The sequence below is a fragment of the Falco peregrinus genome, chromosome 1 (genome assembly GCF_023634155.1).
Source record: "Falco peregrinus isolate bFalPer1 chromosome 1, bFalPer1.pri, whole genome shotgun sequence".
NCBI lineage: Eukaryota > Metazoa > Chordata > Aves > Falconiformes > Falconidae > Falco > Falco peregrinus.
The window spans coordinates 126,319,008-126,342,778 of NC_073721.1; the positions used below are offsets into that span (position 1 = coordinate 126,319,008).

Here is a 23,771-nt window from a genome sequence, read left to right on the forward strand (position 1 = left end):
CTGTGTTGGGACTGAACACTGGTAGCACTGGGGAGGGACAGTTTTACTGCCTCAGTAGCTCAAATTAAGGGACTTGCTGCAGCAGCCAGCACCTGGGTTAGACAGGTTTAACCCCGTGGGCTTGAATTAGGCTGGTTCTTCTTTCTATGGGACTAAAAATTCCTCTTTCACTAGGAACAGAGTTTGGTAGAGCTGAACACTGGTGTTTAAATGGGCAAAAATCAGAATGGAACCCAAATCAGCTACTGAAATGAATATTGATTATTTTTTTTAAAATATATTTTGGAGAGATGGTACAGTATTAGTGCTGCTTTGTTGTGTGGTGGGTTCAGACAATTAAGAATACCACGTCTGCTTTGAATGTTTCATGAATATTAATGCTGTCCTCCTACTGAGCAGTTAATTGGGTGCTATCACTTTAACCACCTTATTGAAATTGAAAAGCGCTCTTAATAAAAGACAAATGTCGGTGTGAAACACGGTGTGTTCGGTGCACTGAAAGCAGGCTGCTGTGCCTGCACCTTTTCTCCTCCGCTCTCTTCTAGCAGGTCAGTACATAACGTTAAGCCCGTCAGTCTTCGCTGGCCTTTGGCATCTTAGCAGAGACGTCGGGTTGCAGCTTCCACGTTGCTCTCGTGGCTGTGCGTACCACCAGTAGCGCTGGGTTATGGAAAAGACATCCATCTCTGTCTTGATGGATGGGCACGACACATTTAGAGGAGCCACGTTGACAACGGGCATTGTATGAAAGCAGAAATTCAGATCTTGGGCTTTATGGCCACGTCAGATGCTTGATCTGAACTGTGTAATTTGAACCTGTGGGATTCTTGATTCAGATAGGAAAAATGTTAAAACGCAGCTCAGAGAAGAAATTGGGCGTCCTGCCTGTGCCTGTGGCTCAGTGTCAGAAATCTGCAACAGCTGGGAGTGGAGTAGAGATGATGGGTTTTTTTCCTCTTAATAATCTTGGGCTTTAGAATCAACAAATTCTGGTTTATAGATCACTGAAGTAAGATAGGAGGTCTTACTGTTCTGTTTAATAGAAACAAGATAACATTTCTTCTTGACGCCCAGATAGGAGGACTTTATTTTTTATGGATTCATGAGAGTAATATGAACGAAATTAGTTAAACTGGTTTTGGACCATGTCTTCGGGATGTATCCTGCTGGCCTTAGGATGAGATTCTCTTGCTTCTGCTATTGGAAGTCTTTCCTGGTGAGGCTGAGTACTTACCTCCTCTATAGCTTTTATTAGCTATAGAGCTAACCTGTTAACAGTTAACCTGTCCCCTCTGTTAGCTTTGCCTGCAGTCAAAACTTTTGTTATCAAAGGTGGAAAAGTCTTGTTCTTTTTATGTGAGGCTTCCTCCAGAGAGCATCTTAAAACTTTATACCAAAGCTGGAGTTACGTTGTTGTCCAGCCTTCCCATGCTGCTGTAAAGGCTGTACCTCCTATGGCAAGCTGTGGGCAGTTACGAGTAGTCCTTTTTTCTTTACTCCTTTTTAATATTTTTTTAAAAAAAAAGGGTACACTAAGTCCTTGCTGTTTTAATTGTGTTTGAGGGTACTGAGTTCCTGCCATGTTTTATAAAGTGTTAGCCTGTATCTAGAAACAGGATTTCATCTTCAGTCGGGAGTTTGGAACTGGTTGTGTAAAATCTGTGTGCTTGGCTATTTGTTTTGTTGTTCCGAAACCAGCACATGCCTATCTCTGTAACACCGTATTTAGACACAGCAGGTTATTAACACATTATCTGATAACACTGCTGTGGTTGCACTGAAATTGCAGGTTGCAAGCAAAGGGTTCTAATCGCCCAGTAACATGTATTAATGACCTACCAAACTGTGCTGGAATCACTGTAATTTCAGAAATATAACAGGAATCCAAAGCTTCATTTCGGCGCTGAAGCCGAGTTGGGAGAAGTGAAGCTGAGTGGAGCAAAGCTTCAAACAAAGCAGATGGCTTGGAGCAGAGAGCAAAAACTTGTCTCTGCTGATGGTTAGAAATCTCTCTCCTTTTATGCGTGTATTCGTAAGAGCTCTTGATTAAATGCGCAACTGTGTGTGTGGGGGGTTTACCTTCAACCTGCAAGTTGGCTGGTTTTCTGCGGAGGTGCTGGCACGTTGGGCTGCTGCTGCCAGTGGGGCTTTGGGCTCCTGGGAACAGAGGAGAGCCGCTCTCCGTGCCTCGGGGCTGTGTGAAGTGTCACTTGTGCCTTCTCCTGCTGGGTTTCTGTCCTCTCGCCCTCCACCTACTGCAGTCCTTGTGAAGCTGGCTCAATGTCTGCCTGTGCTGAGATCTCGATTCCTCTTCTGAAGGTTCCCCCAGGGATTTCTTCGCTGTTGGAGCGATGCCCTCCAGCCCCCGGTGCAAGCTGTTTGCATGAGCTGCCTCTCGCCTTGCAAGAGAAACGGGGGTAATGCACCTGCTTGGATGCTTCATGCTCAGCCTTCAGGCAATCTCCAGGGTTTATTTCCAGGCTCTGCAGCTGTTCTTTCCGCAAGCCAGGAGCAGAAAGAAACATAACTTGGCCAGATTGACTCTCCTGACTGTGTCCAAGCTGTTGCAGGGATGCTCCTTGTTTATTCTCTTCTGACCTGTTGTAACAAACCTGCCTGGTCCTGCCTGCCTGGGGACAGCAGGGAGCAAGGGCACCTTTGCCCAGCACTGATCTCTGCAGCAGCAGGGAACAAGACTACAGTGGTTTCTGGAATTTTACTAGTATTTGAGAGAGGAGTTCTCCTTGATGAGGAAGTGCAGGGATAATTCTGCTGCCTGTGCTGAAAAACAGAAGGAATGTTCAAATCTAAAGCGTCAGTGAGTCTTGTGCCTTTGAAGTCAAATATCTCAAATGCTTTTAAACTTGTTAGTGAGACACAAGGTAAAAGATTTGTATGGGCAGAATCCTCTAAACGGGTTCGATTTGAGCAGGAACTGAATTTCTGCAGCGCTGGCTGGTTTTTTTTTCCAAGTTAGGGCTGCAGGTCTAGTTGAAAGTTGTGCCACGGCACAGCTTGTTGAAGGAAATTTTGGGCACCTTCATCAGTAGATTAGAATTTGAGAGAAGGAAGCTGCAGTGTATGAAAAAGAGCCAATCCACTCCCAGGTAGAATCATTGACAAAAAATAAGGGAGGTATTAAAAATCCAGAGCACCCTTAGGAAGTTTTATAGATGCAGGGAATCCTAAGCCATCATCTTCTTGGCACGGGACATACAGCACATGTGTTGGCACCATCCTTTGTGTATGGAAGACGATCACGGATGAAAATATCACTGCTTTCTCCTGTTAAAAACTTGTATTTCTTCTCTGGGAGTTGTTCCCTTATGACCAGAGTGCAAAATGTGGGAGTTCTGGCCTTAACTCTTGAAGGCAATAGGGTGAACTCTTAAATAATAAAAATAAATCTCTTGGGGGAGCCAAATGAAGGGCTTTCTGGTAGATGTTATGTGAGCGGAGAGAGCGGTCTTTAAAAATACATGTTGTGTGTGGAGTGGTTCTCGTCATTTGCAACCTGGCTGTAAGGAAAATACATGTGATGCTTTGTTGGTCGAATTTTGGCTTTGTTTGCTTCAGCTTATAAAGAAGTGCCAAGAAAATTAGTATTTTGTTGTAAAGATGTTTTCAAGGCCATGTATTTATTTTTATTTTTTTTAAAGAGAATTGTGGAAGACAAGCTGACAATTTAATGGTGCATGATGCACTAATAAAAATGTCTGTGTGGTTGCGTTTAATCCTTTAAAGGAGAGAAAAGAAACACGGTAGTGATCAGCATTCAAAAAGCAAGACGCAGGCTTAAACATATGCAAAGCCTTGGAGAGAGACTGAAGAAATGTACTGACGCTGTTGCAGAAAGCTTCTGACAGGCACATCACATCTTTGAAAGTAAGATTTGAATTATTAGAGCTGCCTTTGTTTATTAAATTGAGCCTCCATCAAGAGGATTATAGGAAGAAATACTGTGCAGGCTCAGGTTGTGTTGGCGTAAATTTTAATGGGTGATAAGATTATTGAGCTAATTCAGTAAGAAAATTCAAATAGATTTTTAAAAGATCCAGGTGTGTGTTAGATACATAAAGAAATAGACTTCAAGTGCACGAATAAGCCTCCTTTTATGGCACTCAGTTTGCTTTTAGCGACGGGTAATCCTTTTAAAACAAGACTTCTTGAAGGCAAACTCCAACAGAAGAGTGTTTGTTTAATTTTAAATTGGGAATGCAAGGGAAGGATGCAGAGAGCTAATAAGAGAGTAATTATACATGCTATTGCCAAGTTGAGGAAGGGCAGAGACCATTAAAATGCCATTTTAGGAGTTAATTATATGGTGTTTCAAGTCGATGCTGGTGTTCCGATTTCTGTTAAATCCACATATAGCGTTTGTTTAGGATGTTGTGTTCATGGCATCTAATTTCTATTTTAAGGAACTTCAGGCCACCGCGTTATGAAATACTGTCAAAAAAAATAATAAAAATCTTCCGGCTTCCATAGGGTTTGTGCCTGTTGGATTTGATTAGGAAATATGCAAAAGCAATAAGGGAGATGGAAAAAACCTTAGCAAATATTTTGGGACTGGTACACATACCATAAATAAAGCATTGCAGTGGAATTTGGTTAGTTAAATCTCTTCTGAAGCTCATTTAATAATTCCAGAGGCTCTGCTACCGCTCAGATGTAGCCAGCTGTAATTTGTTTCAAGGTTAGTCTTTGACTTCTGTTTTATTAGCTTTTCAGTTTATATTCTTCCACTTGTGCAGTTTCTCAAGTCAAACTACATAATGGTTTAGTTAAAACTGGGATCCTTTAGATAGGGGCTTTAAATTGGAATTCTTCAGAAACGTTTAATGAAAGCTCTGCATGAGGCAGATGTCAGGATTTACTCTTCAGTTGGGGAGGATTGTGGTGGGGAGAGCAGATTAGGCTCCTTTGCAGTTGATGTGCTGCCTCGAGGAAGTGACATTTATGCTCTTGATCCTTCAGTGATTCTGCATGTCAAGAGCTGTGCCTTGAAATTCGTCAGCAGTGCTGTCTTAAGAGCAGACAGGACTGAATAAGAGGATTTTTACAGATAGAGGGGAAAAAATTCAACTCCACCGGCTGTTGCAGATCCTTAAGTACTTCAAATTTTTCCTTTTTTTTTTTTTTCTCCTTTTCACATCTCCCCTGTAGGAAATCGGAGAGGGAAATCACTTTAAATCACCAACCGATACATTTTTGAAGCTGAAAAATCTGAGATGCATTAGAGTTCAGCGACCTCCCTTTGCTTAAGGTAAGAAAGGAGCAGATTCTTCCTGTTCCCTCCTTAATAAATATCTATGTTCAGTTAACTCCGGGGCTGGAGTTCCTGTAATGTGTTTCAAAATGTTTAGCCTGCTGTCGATGCCGAAATGGTTAACGTGCGTGGGATTTAATAACTTGCAGCTGCGGAAGGCATATGGCTGTGTGTTTACAGGAGGTGGTGGCGAGCCCCAGGTCCAGCCTGCCCAGCGGAGGGGAAGCAGGCAGCCTGGCGCGGGGACTCCACCACCCTGTCAGTGCTGCTCGGCCAGAGATGAGCTGCTGGGGTTTGTTGTACAGCTGAAGGGCTCTCTTGCCTAAAAGCTCATTTTCGGAGGTTTTTATCTTCCCGGTTTGGACGGTAAGTAAGCTCGGTAACTTCTGAAGGATGCTGGGGAGGGAAATAGGGTGGAGTGGTGAAAAATCTTACCTCCGAGAGGTAGTAGTTGGGTGAATTTCATGAAAGGTGAGTCTTGGTGAGCTGTACTTACGTTACCATGGCATCCATAAATTACTCCAGTGTGAATGCTTATAAGTATCAATGGTGAATTATTCCGGGTAAGGTGGTGCGTGAGAACAGGTCTGCATGCTGTTAGCCTGGCTGTTTGTTTTTATGTGAGAAGTATGTTAATTGCCGCCTTTTGTATGTTGTATATAATTATCCATGCTGTAAGCATGAGCTCGGTAGCACAGGAGAGGCAGGCTTTTTTAACCTGTTGTACTTGCATCGAGGCTTTGGAAGACTACATAAAATGCACGTATTAAAACTGAAGCTTGGCTCTCCATGACTGATTTTCGAGTGAAGTTTCTCCTCTTGTTATTTTTTGTGCTTAAACGGTTTCTTTACTAGTTGTGCTATATCTCACTGTGCACAACTTCAGGAAACCTAATTCAAAAGGAGAGATGCCAAAACTAGAAGGTAGAAAATCTTGTCTGGGGTTTCCAGCGTGCCTCCTGTGTTACAGCTGAAAGATAAAAGCTCTTTCAGTGCTGCTAGACCAGACAAGTGGTTTCAGAGCATTTCAACATGATTAAAGGAAACTTTAAACTTCTGCCCAATAATTAATACATGCTGCTCTTGTGTGCTTAATCTGAAATCGGTAAGTTTTATTTTTCAGGCTTTTGCTGCTGAATTTGTTCAGCTTGGGGTGAGTACTCCTGTGAATCTGCCGAGGTTTATTTCAGAACTCGATGTACAAATGTCAGGCCTGCACTGGTGTATGTGATCTGTCATTTCCAATTACTTTGTGCAGCAGGACTGTCTCGGGCGCAGAATGTTTTAAATTCTCGTGTTACTTTTGAATGAGCAGAAAAGAGCATCTGTGTTAGCAATTAAAATCTTCAGCCAGAAGTAGGAAATTAATTTTTAACTGGACAGGCAAACTTGTTTGGAAATTAGGGTGGTGTTTGCAAAAAAGCATCCATTTTGTGTTACTGCATCGTGCCTTTCTATCCTCTGTGCAGCTGGAGTAAAAAACAAACATGCTGAGTCCCTTGTGGTGTTTTGTTTTTTGGGTTTTTTTTTTTTTCAGCTGCTTATAATGTTCACTCTTCTATCACTTGCTATATTCTCCAAGTCTACTCCTGAATTGTTTGACTTGTCAAACTCATCATCCTTCCCAGACTTTTTCAAGCTTAACTGATTGTAGAATGTGCTTTTTATTAACATTGAGGCAATAGAATCTGAGAGAATACTCCTGTTTAGTAGGGGAATAAAGTTTTGCTGCCAGGTTTTAAATATATATGCTCTTAAACATGCTTAGCAATCTGCTTATGTGAGCATCATGAGTTTTTACATTTAAAGTGGAATGATTTTTTTTTTTTTTTCTTTAGGATGAAAGTAGTTGAAGATCTGAATTGTGAGGGACAGATGAAATTAAGCTGCAGAAGCACTGATGGCAATCTACAAAGCTTTAATGTGTTAATGTAGTCTAGGCATTATACATATTTAGAAGCAGTCTAGATTGAATCCTGGAGAAAAAGCAGAGTTATTCATAGGCTCCTGTCTTGATCATGTTTTCCTGTAAGTGATGGATGGTATGAAACAGTGGTTTGAAGGAGATGCTAAAAATTATTTTGCTGCTGTTAGAACTGTATCAGATGTTAATTGCCCCCAAGTTCAGTATTGGTTTAAAAAAATACAGGGAAGGCTGGTAGATGAAAGAATGATGTTTGCAAAATTTCCTAGGCTTTGTGTAGACCTTCTCTTTTTTTTTTTTTGCCTTCATGAATTATTCAAATGTTCAAGTTTGGTATATTGCTGTATTTAATATGTTTTAAACGATATTGCATCAGTTAATTTGGTGAAGGAGAAGATCTGGGTGGACTGATAATTAATCTACCGGGGGGAAGAGCAGCAGAGAAGCTATTGACATAGACTGAACAGTTTATTTTATACAAACAGGAGCATTTTAGCATCTGTTAAAAAGGGATTTTGATAGACCAGGGCTGAGAAGCTTTCTGGAGCTAGTGTCTCTATTCTAGCACATTGTTTTGGCCTGGCTGGAGCCTGTGAGTGCCCTGCCATATAAAGTAATAATTTATAGGTTGTCAGTGGGGTTGAAAGAGAATAAAGAGTGAATGCATTGAACTTCTAGATCAAGAAGGGACCCTGTAGCATCCAGAAGAAAACAGGTTAGTATTAATTTTATTTTTACGCTTAAATGTTGAACAGCCGTTGGCCAGAAACTAGGTGAATACTCTGTTCCTGGCAGTGGGGAGTGTGGGGGCGTGCAGGTACAACTTCTTGAAGAAACTTTTACAATACTGGTGAAAACAGAATGCTTTGCCTGTACGTTCCCTCATCTCACTCACTGCTAGGGGCACCAGGCTACTACAGGCAGGAGCAACCCACTGGCTGCACCCTCGTGGTGAATGTGCCTGTGGATACCAGGTCGTGTCTTTGACTTCTGCGTCAGTCTTTCATGTAACACCTCCAGGTCAGTATTACCTTTCCAAAGCAGCCAAGGGCATTGCAGATTATTTTTGGAGGCTGATACCCTTCTGTGAAGTCTTCCCATCCTTGTTGATGCCCTCAATTCATGTTTCCGAAGCTGGTTGTTATATTAGTTTTTTCTGTAGTAATTCAGTGATGCTTTCTTAATCTACTCGTGTTTCAGTGGTAAGTGTTCAGCTGTCATAATTAGGATGAAGTCTTTCTAGGCTGCCTGACCTATCATATATTTAAATAAGTGGGTCTGCACATCTATAGCACACCTGCTGAATTTTAAGATTAGCTCTGTCAGTCCCCTGGTAGAGTGCAGGTGGATTGCAGAAGAACTTTAAGCTTTCCATTTTATATTTCTGCTTTGTGTTAATGAAGACTTCACCTAACTTTTAACTGCAGCATCTGGAAAACGGTCATTTCAGAAGGTTGTTCTGAACATTGCTCAGACGAGGGGGTGTTTCAGCCCTGTGACCATCCTGGCCATTCTGTGCGGTCACCTCTCAGCTCATCAGGCGCTTCAGGGATCTGATGCACCATGGCTGGGTGCAAGGAGATCATTGCAACGAGCCTGTTAATTGCTTCTCGAGTGACCTAGTTCCCTTGCTGGAAACAGATGCGTAAGCTTTCCCTTCCTCCTCCGTATTTTATGATCGTAGTGGAGTCTAGACTGGCATATCCAGAGCCGCTTCCTTGGTGGGGTGGTTTGTTTGTTTTGTTTTCCAGAGGACCAGCTTCTGTTTGGAAATTTCCACAAGCTCAGTGTGTTTTGTGTTGTTTGCCTGCAGAGGTGAGGTGGGCTGTGTTTTGGGGACTGTGCCCAAGCACACCTTTCCGTAGCTGCTGTGGAAATGTCACATCACCATATTTTGTTAACCTAATGTGGGAATTTGCTTCTCCAAGCAGATGGCAAAAAGGTGGTTTAGTTAATTTGTACCTACTTGAAATAAGTCACTAGATGTGTGTTAAACCGCTCATTTATTAGTCCGGAGCATATCACTGGTGGATAAGTGGTGATGTTAGATTACAGGCTCAAAATACAGAGGAACTGGGCAGGTATCTGCAACTAAAACAAAACCAGAAAAGGTGTTAAACTGACCTGCAGCCATTAGAGCCTTGTAAATAATCAGCCTTTAGAAGGGAGAGCAATGGCTCTTTCCTCTGAGAAAAACTTGCCTCACAAAGAATTTTTCTACTAAATTCAGCATTTCTTCTATAAAATCTCTCTTGTGCTGTTTGCTTGCAGACTTGGCTTGTGGGGTAATATACATCTGATGGTCACTGAGATGATACCAGGTGCATGCTGGCTTTTATTTGCCCGGTTGGGCATGGTTCCATGCTGCACTCAGCCTAGTATTAGTCCTCTGTCATCGGAAAAAAGATCTCCCATTGCAGTCAAAAAACGGTCTTTCAACAGTGTCCTTCACACAAGGTGAAGCTATTTTTATGGGTTTTTTCCTCCTTGGAGAAATACACCAGGCAGAAGGGGTAAAATCACTTAATAGTTAACTAATGTTGATTACTAATTCTGTGAAACCTGCAACAAAATAGCGTTTGTTTTCTGCCTGGCATTTTGGGCTTTGTAAGGTGTGGTCTTCCATAAGTATGTGGTGGTTCTTGTGCTTTAGTAGGTACCAGGTGCAGCAGAGATGCTTGTTCAATTCCGCCACTGCATCCTCATTGCCCCAGGAGTTAATAACGCTCTGGGTGTCCTGACGGGAGCGGCTCCTGCACTTGCTGCAGCTGCAAATCTTCCTTTATCTTCCTGCTGTTCCCACTTTGGCAAAGTGTCTCTGAGCATCGCCAAGCAGTATAAATCGAAGTGAACCTGGCCCAGTAGCCAGCTGAAGGCCGGGAAATGTTGCCATGCCCTCTCTGACAGTATCTTGGAGTTGTGTAAGCAGTTTCTCAGCCCCAAGGGTTATATCAAAATGGAACAAAAGGAAGCTGAGCTGACACAAATAGAAAAAGGGAAAACAATGTATTTTTTGGTTGTCTCTATTAATAAGCTGTCGGTGCTGATAACCTGATGTCCCCAAACCCAGTTGTTGAGAGCAGCTGTTGCTGCAGCCTCTCTCAGCAGGTCCCGGGCAGCTCGATGGTGAGCCCAAACAGCTTTCTCCGGGCTGGGGCATGCACAGGCTGCAGCTGGAGCATGAGGGACCTTCCTTTAGGTGTGAAGACCTCAGTAACTCCAGATGTTGATATCAGGGAAGCAGGGGCAGGTGGTAGTATCCATCCATCTTCTCTTTGGCAAAGTGCTCCTTAAATTCAACAAGAGAAGCAGCACAACTTCCTGGTACTGCGAGGAAATCTTCTGGACGCAGAGTGTTTTAGTACATTTGTTGCATTACGAGATTTCCATTAGTGCCAACTAATTACGTGGACCATGTTGCATTTGAGTTGCAATTACATTGACCGATGTACAATAATTAGCTTTAATACATGCTTCCGTGTGTAGGGCAGATTTAATTGCTTGCTGTTTTTTGACAAAGATATTGCTATTTTCCGTAATTGGGTTTCCCCTGTCTTCTGCAGGTGACTCTCGAGAGCTAGCAACCTCTCAAACGGGAAGATACAGCCACTGACAGTTTCTTTGAGATGAATACGGCATTAACATTCTCTCTGGCAGCTTTGCTAATGGCATTTTGTATGTCTTGCTCACAAGCAAATACTTTGTCTTCACGTCCATCTAACAACATTAAGCCTTACAAGCGTGTTTCCTGTAACGCATGGGCTAGCTCCAGCTAAAATGGAAAGACTTTCGGATCAAACTTGTTGCTCTGCAGGAAGTTACCTTAATGGAGGTAGTCAGCTTAACACATCTTGATGGTTAGGGTTAACAAATTGTATATCAATCCCCGTGTTTTCCGTGGTGGAGTGATGGCATGGCAGCCCACAGCCCTTTCTGCCTCCGGCTGTACGACGTGGTGGGAAGACAGTGTTGATGTCTTCTCCTCTAAAATATCAGGAACCCACCTGGCTTTGTGTAATGCTCGGCAGCTGGTGGTGTCAGCAGTGCAAAGGGCAGAAGGAACCAGTAGATTTAGCTTTTCGTGCCTTTACTTGGCACCTTCCAGGCACCATCTTTTCTGAAAATTATCAGCGAAGCTAGGAAAGAAGTAAAAAATGCTCTGTTTGCATTATTAGTCAATGCTTATACTGCGCAGAATAGAAATGCTTATAATGCATAAAACAGAAATGCTTATATATGCACAGAATACTAAATGCTTACGTTTCTGCTTAAAACGTTTACTTTGAAAATTCTTTTTATTTAAATTTGCAGTAAAGCTGCTAGCACAGAAATGCCATGAATCGCTTTATCCTGTCTGTATATGCAGTCCCTTTCTGCAGTGCATATTGCTGAATGTGTTCAGCATAAACAGTATAATCAGCGAAACTATTGTTAATGCTTAATTGCTAACTGAATCTTTGCATGTTTGCAGAATTTTTTGGCAATGACATTGCCAGTTGCTCAAAAGAAAAACACCCCAGAAAGAGCCCACGTGTGAGTAAATTATGCTTGCGGTGCTGCATCTGACAGTGGCAGACCTATCATTAATAGTACAAACTTTTCAAAATAACTAAGATGCAACAATAAAGCCACAACAAATATTAAATACATACTAAATAACTTGTTATAAAATTTCAGATAATGCTTTGAAGTGTATTGCTAATAAACCATTTTTACAGTGGTGTTGATGAGTTCCATCTGCAGTGTGATTTAAGTGTCTTCATCTTAATAGCTCTTTTGCCTGTAGCGAAGTTATATGGTCAAGATTAATGATGAGGTATAGTACCATTGTCAGTCTCAACACATTCTTCTTGATATATTTTCATTAGATTAACGAAGTCATTGTAGGATAGGCATAACCTGTCTATAAAGCAATCATTATGTTTGTGTATAGATAGATTGATAAAGCTCTCCTCTTTACAACAAGTCGTCGTTGTTCTTCTCTCAGCTCTGCGTTTCTTGTGTTCATCATCTTGCGAGCTGGCAAGCAGGGAACCAGGATAAACTGGTGCTGTGTGTGGTGACTTTCACTGTGGTCAGTCTTCTCAGGTATTGAAGTTTTCCTCTTCATTCAGTGACGAGTAAGGATTTGAGGTCAGCTCGGGGTGTTTCCCAGTACCTTGTCTGAATTCCCTATTTGTGGAACTGAGCTGAGTGTCTGAACTATGAGGACATTCACAAAAGCTTTAAAAAGGAACCTGTTGAGCGAGTTTTCATCAAGTGGAGATGTCCTTAAGTTTGGTGAGTGCTGGGGGCTTCATTCTGAATGTATTTAGCGGAGATTAAACTGTTTCCTTGTATTTTTGGTAAAGATACTTTAATTTTGGTACGCGTTCTGCCTTCAAAGAGGCAAAGCTATTCAAATCTTAAAAACTCTTCAAAATTGAACCTCTCTAACTATTTGCAGAATAGACTTCTGGTTTATTCTAGTATCTTCTAGTGACCTAAGCAGTATAATTTTTGCTGTTCTGGGATGTAGCAGCGAGTGCTAGTGGTTCACTGTGAATCAGCAGGAGTTAACATAAAACACTATCATCAGAGGGTTGAACCAAGATAGCGAAATATTCTACTGCCAGTTTAAAACTGGAAATACTATCTTTTGCTGAAATCTGTACAGCAGAACCAGATATTGTAACAATGTAAAAATTGGGAAAAGTACTGCGGTTTGTATTTAGACGAGCACCGTAGGAACTGCTGCTGCAAAATGTGCACTTTCTCACTTTAACAAGAAAAGATCTTCTAGGAAACCTAATTAAAAGTATTTCAGGTCAGGAGGTAATATTTAATTGACTCGTCTCTTCTTCCCTGCTTCCTCCGTCAATGAGTTGCATGTTTCACGGTGTAGAATAGTCGGTGTGGAGAGGAGAGAGGAGGTCAGTGCTCGCTCTGTAACTGGATTGCTTGCGAACCTTCCCGTGTCAGTATTTTCTGTTTAGTTTAAGTATTTGTAACTCACGCCTTTGCTATGGAGAATATCCTCTGCGTGGGTTTGAAGTTTCTGCCCCAGTGTCTTAACACTTTTTGCCTTTGGAAAATGTGTGGTTTTGGGTGGGTGGGGGAAGCATCAGTTTAGCCATAGACACTTCACTGGCTACACGTCACACTTGGAAGGTCGAGGGTGCTGATCTGGAGTTAAGCATAGCAGCGTCCTTGGAACTGTGTTCATCTTCAGAATGACTGTGAAAGGCTTTGGGGTTGGCTTAGGGGTTTTTTTGCTTGCAAATATAATTTTTGCATATGCTGATCATTTTGGGGATACTTTGTAGTGAAGGAATTCTGAATTATATTGGACTTAAACTTTAGGCTGTTCTTAAAGCTTCTTGAAGTTTGCTTCGCTTCTCCCCAGAATAGCTAACTTGATTGCATCCTTCCTGTTTGTTCCTTCTTACTTTGAAATACGCCTTGCTATTAAGCTTGTGGTAGCGATGCTGCACCTTTGCAGGAGTGAGGAGGCACTGGGCTTGTTGACGTTTCACAGCAGTTTATTTAAAATAGAAAAATCAACTCCTACTTCTGCAGAGCAGAACCTGCATTGGAAAAAACAGGTAAATCACAAAACTTGTTTCTGTTAGCAACAGGAAAGGATGCATAAAGTGGTGACGATCTTTTGGAAAAGAAGGGATTATTTCCCTGCTGGTTCTGACTTGCTGTCCCAATACATTATACGTGTGTGTTTGTATGATACGTACTCATACATTATTGACATGGGAGAGGCTGGTAGTTTACAGTCCATTAGATTCAGTCTCAGAGTAGCGATCAAAGACCACGCAACTATTGCAAATCATTCCCTTTTACCTGAAGTGCCGGGGGAGATGGAGGGAATTGTGGCCTCTTTTTTGCAGGAAAACAACTGAATAAGAGAGCTGCCTTTATCCTGCTTGTTTCATGTTAATAGCAGGTTTTTTCAGAAATTGAATTCTATAAGAAGTAGTAAGTAAGCCTTGGGATTCTGAGGATTTACATTGTGCAGCTTCTGTGAAAATGGCCCCGTCTTCTGAGGATAATGAGTGTGTCTTTGCACTCATTTTTTTAAATCATTTATTAATCATATTAAATCATAGTGATTTAAATGGTGCGCTACTCAAAGTATTCGGTGTGAGTATCAAGGTCTAATTTAACTCTTCTGCCCTACTGACAGGGACTTTGTCTGCAGCAGCTCTGGGCTGGTGCCTGCCTGGGTTTCAGCAGGAGTACTGGTTATGTGGATACAGCCGCTGACACCTCGATTCCCCGCTGGAATGAGCGAGTTACACGCAGGCTTCAGGTAGCAACTGTCACACAGTAAAAATTTGCAATCCAGAAGTGAAATGGTGTTCTTCCTGAAGTCTGTAGCGAAACTCCTGTAGCTTAATTTGTGTAAAATAAGATGCAAGGAAAGAAGAGAAGAAAAAAAAAGTCTGGGTTTGGGAGGTGGTGCAGAGACAAGTCGGGAAGCAAAGATACTTAGCTGAAGTCGGGAACATCTGCAGTCCGGGGGGGTAAAATTGGTCTGTTCCCATAACTGTGTTTCCACCAGAATCCCACAGCATTTTGATTAACTTGCATGGCAAGTTGCAAGCCAATACAAAGTCTACAATAAATGGAGCTGAAGAGTCAAGATTAAAAAATGTGTGCTGATTTCCTTGAGGGTTTGCTCTGTAATATGGCTCTTCTTAAAACAAACTGCCTGCTTGCCTGGGAAAAAGGGCAGAGCATTGCTGAGCACAATCCTGCTCCCAGTGAAATGGTATTTTTGGCTGAAGGAGGCACTAGTTTTCTCCCCCACTACTCACCTTTTCATAATATGTGATATTTTAAAAAACAGAGGAGATTCAGCACCAGGCTACCAATCCTGAGATGACATGTACGTGCGAGGTGCTAATAGTGTGATAGGTGCAAGGGTTTGGATGCGTGCAAACGTAATCCAAAAGCATTACATGCAGGCAGGTCGTGAGCTCAGCTAATCTGGGATGTTCAGAAGCATTTAAGGAGGAGAGTTAGTTAGGAGAATTTATTGACAGCAGCTGCTTATATGCTGAAATAGTTTAGACTGAATCGTTGCTGCAGGGTCATCACAGCATTCTTGAGCATGAGAATCTTTACTCAATGGTTACATGATGTTTAGTCGGTCCTGGGTAGCACTGAAGGTATTAAACCTTGCAATCCCAGCTGAACAGCAGCTCCAAAAGCCCCATCCCACATATTATTTAATGTGAAAATCCAACTGGGAATATTGCTGGAGGACCTGCAGCTAAAGTTAATCCAATCAAACTGAGAGCCTGTAGAGGAAATAGAAACCATCATGTAGCTGCAGACCAAAATCAGTCTGTGCTTGTTAGGATCGAGGTTATTCCACGGCCAGTTATTTCCCTTGAAACACATGAAGTGCCTGTCGTCCGTGGCTTTTGTTTAATGCTCTTGCTAGACACTGTGGTTGACTCGGGTTTTTTGCATGAGACTGATCCCAAGAAGAAAAGCAGAAAGATTATGTTGTCAAGAGTAATAAGTTTGGGTTGCAGCTTTCTATTCTGTGCGTTGCTTGGCATTTAGAGGTTGAAGAAGTTTGAGTGCCACTTCTTAAAGAATGGGGAGTATCCTGTTATAAGATTATAATTCGGTGTATTGCAACAGGAAGAACAGCTAAAATCTGTGGAGCCAAAGAAGATTGTGAGAGACTCTCTCTGGATTAACATTGCCTGTAAATCCACATTTGGAGCTAGGCATTGTCTCTTCATAGATTCTTTTCTTTCCTGAGTATAAAACTGCAGTCAAGATGTCTTCAGTCCCCTAATTACTGGGGTGGAAGCTGGGGGGGGGGGGGTCTTAGTTACAAAGGCTAATGGAGAGCAGCGTTTCATATGGAATTACGGTTGTGTGTAGTCAGGGTATTTGTGTAAGTGTATGATTTCTGCGGTTTAAGAACTCTTTATTGTCATGTCTTAACTGGTCCAGCACTCGTTACAGTTACCGCATAGAGAGCAAGGGTGTGATGGGAGGGGCTGCGCAAACTTCATTGAGAAGCTGCTCATCTTTGTTAGCAAACCGAGGGGTTTGCATGTAGGCAAAGAGCTGCCTCCTCTGCACATGAACTTTATCAAAAGCCTTTTCAATCCAAATGGAAATTATGCAAGCCTCATCATTTGAATCTATTGTGAATCCAAGGAGTTTGGAGTCATTTCATCTATTTTTCTAGCCTGTGAGAAGCAATTCAGTGCAGCTGTGCCTTCAGCTCCCTGCAAGGGATCGAGGTCCGGTGCGTGGGAGGGTGCATGGCTTCCTGCCCTGGGACCCCCCCAGGAGGGCTGGCCCAAAGAAGCCATCAGTCCCCTCTTTGCAAGGGGCTCCAGGACCCCCTGAGGGCTCCAGGACCCCCTGAGGGCAGCCACTCAGGAGAGCAAAATCCAAACGTACCTCAGCCCAGCAGGAGAAGTGGAGTGCTCCCTCTCCTAGTTCCAAGAAGGTGGCCGGAGGCAGCAAAACCTGACTCTGTGTTGTGTTCCCTCAGAAGTGAGAAACAGGTTTGTAACATCCACGTGCTGGCAGGGCAAGTCAGGAGAGGGTGATGTCCAGAGACAGACCAGTAGGAAGTACTCGATGCTTTGGAAACTGCTTGCTCACTTCCACTTATGTTCCGTGATATCCAGATGAAGTAAAACTTTTTTTCTCCCTTTTTTTTTTCCTTGAAAGGCTAAGGCTCTTTTCTTGTTCAGGACTGAATTACTGTGTCTTGAGGGTGAGCTAGAGAAGGGAAACTTGCTTTGGAAGAGAGTTCAAGAGTTTAATGGATTGTTAGGACTTTTTTGTTAGGTTAAGTGTGAGTTAACCTAAATTCTAAAACACAAACTGGAAAGATGTAGCCACCAGAATCTATGCAGACCTTTCTTTTTGTCACAGTACAAAAAGCATCTTTACAAGCTTCCACTTTAAGCTGTTAGACACACTGAATAGAGCCATTATTGTAGCATGTATCCTCCATTAACTGTTTCTAAATGTTGTAAAGCACAGTGAAATTTTTTTTCTTACTTCAATACAATTATTACCTCTTTACTACTGAATAACATGCAAAAGGGAGTTTCTGTAGGGTTTCTGTGAACACGCTCTGTAAGGCTGCCTCTCCTAAAGACAAACCACTTAAATTTGCTGAAGTCTGTTAGACTGGGATGAAATTAAATCAACTGCTCCAGGAAATGGCATAAATATTCCATTAAAAAAAACCAAACAGTTTTGATTGTAACAACTGGTTTTGATATCAAAGCACCGGAGCAGAGAGTGTGTCTGTGGAGATGCAGAATGGATAATACCTGGCCTTGAAGGTGCCTCCACGGAGGGTGGTGTGGATCTGTCCTGGCTGCTGCTCTCTGAATTGTCTGTGTCCCACAGCGGTACCCAAAGCTGGTCTGGGTTCTGGCTTCATCTCCAGAAACGCTGAGCAGAACAGAAGGGTGGTTTGTGGTTTTATGTCTTGCAACACATACGCAGTTTCCACGGGTATAGCCATCCCGTGGTGACTTCTGTGACGACAGCCTGTTGGAGTTTAATTTGCAAGGCAGTATAACCTTTTGAAGTTTTTTTTGTTGTTTTTTTTTTTAAAAAAACCAAAACACAAAAACCCCCACAAAACCAAACAACAAAACAAAAACCCCAAAGCCATCCTGTTTAGTGGGACCTCACTTCTCATCATGCGGTTGGTTATCCTGTTGGAATAACTTGCATTTGGTGAATTTTTCTTTTCCAGACCACTGCCTTAGTTTATTAAGCATCCTCTTTTCCACAGTGCTTGCACCGCTTGCCTAGCTTTGCAGATGAACTGGACGATGGAGGCGGTAATCACTGTTAGTGAAAAACATCAGCCAGAAACAGGGAAGTCCCAAGACGATGCTCTGTGCCCTTCCACTTGATGCTTTAGCTGGTGATCTCTGGGAGCTGTCGCTTCCCTGGGCCCTTCTGCACCCACCGGCTGGAGCAGCTGCTCGTGCACAGCGTCTGTCCTTGCCTTGCCCATGAAGATGCTGCGTGTTAATCTAGTTTGACACAATCCAGTATTGCTGCTCTAAATCAAAAAACACACGCCACTGGGACTTGTTCCTGGTGGGGTGGAGTGGTTTCTTAGGCTTGTTTGTGTTAGGTTTAAGAAGTGTAGGTTTAAGTCATGGATGAAATACTCCTGTCTACGAATATTAGAACAACTGTGATCCTGATGCTTAAAATATTCATTTAGAACGCTTGTAAAATGTTAATTTATTTTTCAAGCAGGGGTAGGCATAAAAAAAGTCACAAAAACGAAGGATTTGGCGCTACAGTAGAATTTTAATGTCTGGTATTTCCTGCTGTCTCTAAGAACGAAGTCTGTTGTTTGTTCTAACTGCAAAATTATTTAAACTTGGACGTGGCCTTCCCGAATGGAACTGGAGAATAGATAGGCACATGGTATCCCCCGGCCAGGTCCCTGCATTTGATCCCTGATCCTGTGCCATGGCTCTGGTCCCCCTGCATAAGAAGTCTGATGATTTTATAATTCTGTTTCTTACTAAGAAAAGCTCTTTTTGACTGATCAACCTGAAATTTTTTGTTTGCTAAAATTTTAACGCTATAAATCCTGCCAAGCCTGTGTTAGGTTCTGTGTCGCACGTGTAAGTTTATAGTAGTTGCAGGTGTGCATCCCAGTTTTGTTGGAAGTAAAGAATCTCGGAAATCAGCAGAGCACAGGAGCCATGGACAAAAATACTTAATCTCTCCCCATGCAACAGTTCTTTGCACTTTACTGACCTGCATCTCTTCCTGATGAGAGAAGGTTCCTCTGAAAACGTTTTATCTTTCCTCAGCAGTTGTTCTGACCTTTCCTTTCACTGGTAATTTTTTTTTTTTTTTCTGTTGGATGTTTAATAGTAATCACCTCCTGTACTTAAATAATTCACTGTCATAGCTATACAAAATAATTCATGGGCAAAGCATGCTTTCTATTTGCTATCAAATAGCTTTCAGCATTCTTTTATATCGCTTCTAATTTTGTTCTGCCCTCCTGTTTCATCAGCTCTTCTAAGGAGCTGAAAAGTAGGATTTAAAAAAAGGTAAAAGAAAAGGATATCTCTATCTTATACCTTATTACGTGCCTATATGCATTCATGGGCTGTATTCTGAAAAACAGAATTAAAGTTACTGTTGTGCCTTATGTAGAAGCTAGTTCAGCCTTTGTGGTGAACTTCAATAAAAACAGGATTTGTACGTTATCTTGGTCTCCCCAGTACCCAGCGCTGCTGCCTCCAGTAATCTCTGGCGTGCTGAATATGAAAAAATCTAGAAACAGAAGGTTTCCAAACACATTTGCCAGGGTTAATGCCAGAGTCTAAACATAAACTCTGCTGGGACAGACTGTTATTTGGAGAATGAAGTGCCAGACAGAGCTTGATTTGAAGGATTAGGAGAAGGAAACGCAGCACCTCTCCCCAGGAACAGACGTCTCGTGGATCGGAGACCCCGCTGCCCAGTGCTGGCTCTTCTGCCTTGACCCTGTTCCCCAGTATCGACAGCCTGGACAGCGTTACCTGGTGCGTGCATTTTCATGGGCTGATCCTCAGACAGCGGTAGCTGAGGAGCGGGGCTGTGCGCAGGCGCTGCTGTCTTTCAGCATCGGTCGGGTGCTCCTGGTGCCCCTCCAGGCTGTGTCTAAGCCAGGCTGGGAAACCCAGAGGTGGCTGTCACAGAGGTCTCTGTCCTCTCTGTTTGTCCTTCAAACCAGCATATATAGAAAACTTCACGCTATATGCGGCTGCTTAGCTTGTGTTTACCAATGTTGAGGTTCAGCCGCTACTAGTATATTACGTGATATGTAAAACCATTTGGAGGAGAGGTATTTTCAGGGTTTTTTTTCTTAGTGAACGCTATGAGAAAATACCTGTGAAAGCAGTTATAATCAAAGCTTCCAAATTTCCTGGCAAAATCCCTTTAATAAAGTTTTTAAGCAGCATTGCGTACTGATGGCCGGGTCATTCCCTTTAGAAATACTTAGTTGGTGAAGCAACAAAATTTTGCTGAAACCTTTAATTCTGCCATTGACTAACTACCATTAGTAACTCCTTCCTGGAGAACCATCTGTACAGAGTGCCAGGGTTTGCTAAGCAAGTAAGATGAGGCGTTTCTAGCCAGTTGCTCTAATTTAAAACAGATTTTATTTCTTTCTTTGCTATAAGCAGTGTTACTTCCTTAACCTCTGTTTTTTGCGTAGTAAAAGAAATTAATGAAACTGTACGTTCAGAGTAAATATACAAGAATATGATTGTGAATGGTTCATGCCAATTAATAAACTGTAAACATCTGTGGAACAAACCTGGGGAGTTTGGGGCTTCCCAGAGACTGGAGCTTTCAGGGGAGCACTTAGAAGCAGCGTGTGAGGGAACTGCTGATGCATTTACTGCTGTGACAGTGGCTCTTGCAGCGCTGTTTGCAGGATCTGTGTATCCATTGCTTACTGGAAGATAAGTCATGATTAACTGCAGAAATGACATGAAGCTCGCTAGCAATTGCCAGATAAAACCATGTTCTCGGGAAGATGTCGGCTCATGTCCTCAAAGATCATCTCCTTGATGGGAACCATGTAATTTTTAGGGTGAGGTGTGCATACTCTCCAAAGTCTCCTGTCTGCTCCTTTTAAATGATTGCAGTGTTCGGACTAGAAGGGTTCTTCTATTTTTATTTGAAGGCTGCATGCGAGCAGGCACGCCAAATACTTGCCAGCTGTCCGAGTTGTAATTTGGAGCACACTTTGTATTGAATTCTTGTAGGCGTTGTAATGAGTTGGCAGCAGAAGTGCCTGCATCTCTGTCCGCTCGGTTACTGTCCGTGAAACCCTGTCAGGAAAGAAAACGCCACTCTGTCTTTCCCACTAAAGGTGCATTGTTTATCAGGCTGCTTAATGGCAGGAAGAAAATGATGATGTTCTAAATAATTGGGATTTTTAAGTGGAAACTCCTGGAGGGAACCTGGCAGGGAAGAAATGAAACGCACAAAGCAAACTCGACCTTTCTGAGCAGCAAGAAGAATCAACAGGTCTAACGTGGTCAGGGTCGCTGAGCTGAGCTGCCTTTGTTGGCACCGGGGTAAAAGATTTTCCTTTTCTCTTCATGTAAAGGGTCTTGGAGCATATGCTGGGAGCAAAATAGATGAACACGAGTTTTTTTTCAGCATGAAGGAAACTCGTGCTGCTTTGGCTGTGCGATACTTACAGCCATTATTTCCCAGTCCGTTAGGAAAGCAAAGGAGACTGAGAGCTCGACTGTGAGCTGGCTCGGTGTCATGCCTGGGTGACAGTGTCATGTCATTTGGTGAACTAATTTAGTTGCAAAATGTAGTTACTAATGTGTACATAACTGCATGAGACAACTTTCGAGCATTTCTGATAAGCCAATAAAATGTAAAGTGATAGTGAAAAATCTCATTTTGATCCTAGCTTATGTGTTTGCTTTCCATTAATTTCCAGGTGGCAGAAGCCATGCTCCGTGCCCGCAGCTGGGCAGCTCCTCGGGTCTGGCGGAGAGGGATGCTTTTGATGTTGCCCTGTCTTTGAAAAAATATAGGAGGGAAACCAAGCCTCTGGCTTTGCATTTTTGTTCATCCAATTTTTGCAGAGACAGGGAACCAAGTAAGAGATCCGGCTGATTTCCCACAGTCTGGTCAGGGTAGCCATGTGTGATGTGCAGAACTTGTCCTGAAGCAGGTGAAGGTACTGGGCTGGGTAAAAGGAGATGTGGCTTTTTTCGTTTCGTTAAACCTGCTTTGTTAACCAAAGGGTTGATGCTGTTACTTCAGTTCTGTTGCTGTAAGCCGCGGACATGCTGAGATACATAACGTCGAGATGCACAGCTAGGTGCTTTGTCCTGCGTTGTTGTGGTCTGCACGTCTTAAACACCATTTTTGTGTTTTGTATGATTCCTAAATCCAGCCTAGAATTAGGTTGGAAATCCTGTGTCTGTGGTTTGAAAAGCAAGTGGTTTTGTTTTTTTTCCTCTTAAAGATCCTCCAAAACTTATTCCAGGTATGTAGGTTTGATAGCTGTTCACCATGCTGTGGTAAAGGAAGCAAAGCAGCAGGAGGGGAAACTGCTTTTTCTTTTTTTTCTTTTTTTTTTTTTTTTTCTTTGTGTGTGTGCCTTATCAACCTTAAAGATGTACATGCATAACGCTGAGCTGTAGAAAGGGATTTCCAAGGCAGATATGTTCTGACTTTTCAGGGCTAAATAGACCATGATTTATGTGGTTTATCCTCTCTCCAGTGGCATGATCAAAATATAAATTACTGCCGCTGTACTGGATCAGTCCCCGCATCAAGGGAATTTGGCCTTACGGGCTGGCCTCCAGCAGAAAGCTCAGATCTGAGTGATGAATTTCCAGATAGCCATGTGGCTGGGGTGGCAGAGACTTCAGCTGGGCTCTCCTGTCCCTACGGCGCATACACTGGGACATCCCCAGCACAAATACAGGCAGGGTGGAGAATGGATTGAGAGCAGCCCTGAGGGGAAGGACTTGGAGGTGTTGGTGGACAAGGAGTTCAACGCGATCCAGCAGTGGTGCCACTTGCAGCCCTTCTGGACTTTTTGCAAGGGCATGTCATGATAGGACAAGGGGTAATGGTTTTAAGGTGAAAGAGGGTAGATTTAGATTAGAGATTAGGAAGAAATTCTTCACTGCGAGAGTGTGAGGTGCTGGTACAGCTTCTCTGGAATGCCTTATCCCTGGCAGTGCCCAAGGCCAGGTGGGACGGGGCTTGGAGCAACCTGGGCTGGTGGAAGGTGTCCCTGCCCATGGCAGGGGGGTGGGACTGGATGGGCTTGAAGGTCCCTTCCAACCCAAACCCTTCTGTGATTCTGTGATCTGTGCATTCAGTTCAATACCTGGCTGAACAATACCTGTCTGCTTAGAGAACATGTGCCGTTATTGTTTAAATGTGTTATCTTCCTTTTCCTAATGATTTGACTATGCCTTGACTGTAGCTTGAATGTAAAATACCTTCTCGCTTTTAAAATAAAGCTTATAATGATTTAACTCGCTGGCAGGTACTGCAGCTTTCTATCAGCAAAGTTGTCTTAGGATATAAATCAGCATATCCGTCCATTAGAGATCGTGCTGCCAAACCCACGTGTGTACTTCGTATATTTTCACAATTATTCTGCCTAACAGCTGGTACGTGGGTGTTTGAGGATGTGGTGTGTTGGTGAGGATCACAGCTGTAATTGTGGCTTTTAAATGTTCTCTATCACACTCATTCCAATAAGCATTTGAAGTAACTTTTGGACAAAAATAACTCGTGAGCTCAAAAGCTTATATTTTGGGAAAGGCAAATAGTTGCAGTGAATGCCATAGCACTGTTCAGCGAGAGCAGGTGCCCGCACTTTCATAACACACACGCGAGAGAACTGCTGCCAGAGCAGACAGGGGATGGGGATTTATATTAATTTAAAATTTTACTGCTCCCCATCATCGGTATGAAATGATTCTCTTTTTTTAATAAGTCAGCAACAAATAGGAGCTGACAGGATAATGTAATGCTTGCCAGTGCTGATGATTAAAC

At 42.7% G+C, this 23,771-nt stretch overlaps 1 protein-coding gene and 1 long non-coding RNA gene across 7 annotated transcripts in view; both read left to right on the top strand.

Moving 5' to 3' along the window:
• GLCE (glucuronic acid epimerase) overlaps positions 1 to 23,771 on the top strand; it is a 55,610-nt gene that overhangs the window by 12,259 nt on the left and 19,580 nt on the right. For 2 of the 6 annotated variants that reach the window (XM_055816547.1, XM_055816556.1), the window contains exons 2-3: positions 3,745 to 3,885; positions 5,167 to 5,266. The exons of 2 other annotated variants lie outside the window; for them this stretch is intronic. The gene's annotated coding sequence lies outside the window, so the exon portion shown is untranslated. The remainder of the gene's footprint in view (positions 1 to 3,744; positions 3,886 to 5,166; positions 5,267 to 23,771) is intronic. 2 more of the 6 variants (XM_055816562.1, XM_055816569.1) reach the window with 1 other exon arrangement.
• Positions 5,642 to 11,923, top strand: LOC129785347 (uncharacterized). Its single transcript, XR_008749274.1, has 2 exons — positions 5,642 to 9,650; positions 10,757 to 11,923. It is a non-coding gene; the product is annotated as an uncharacterized LOC129785347 (long non-coding RNA).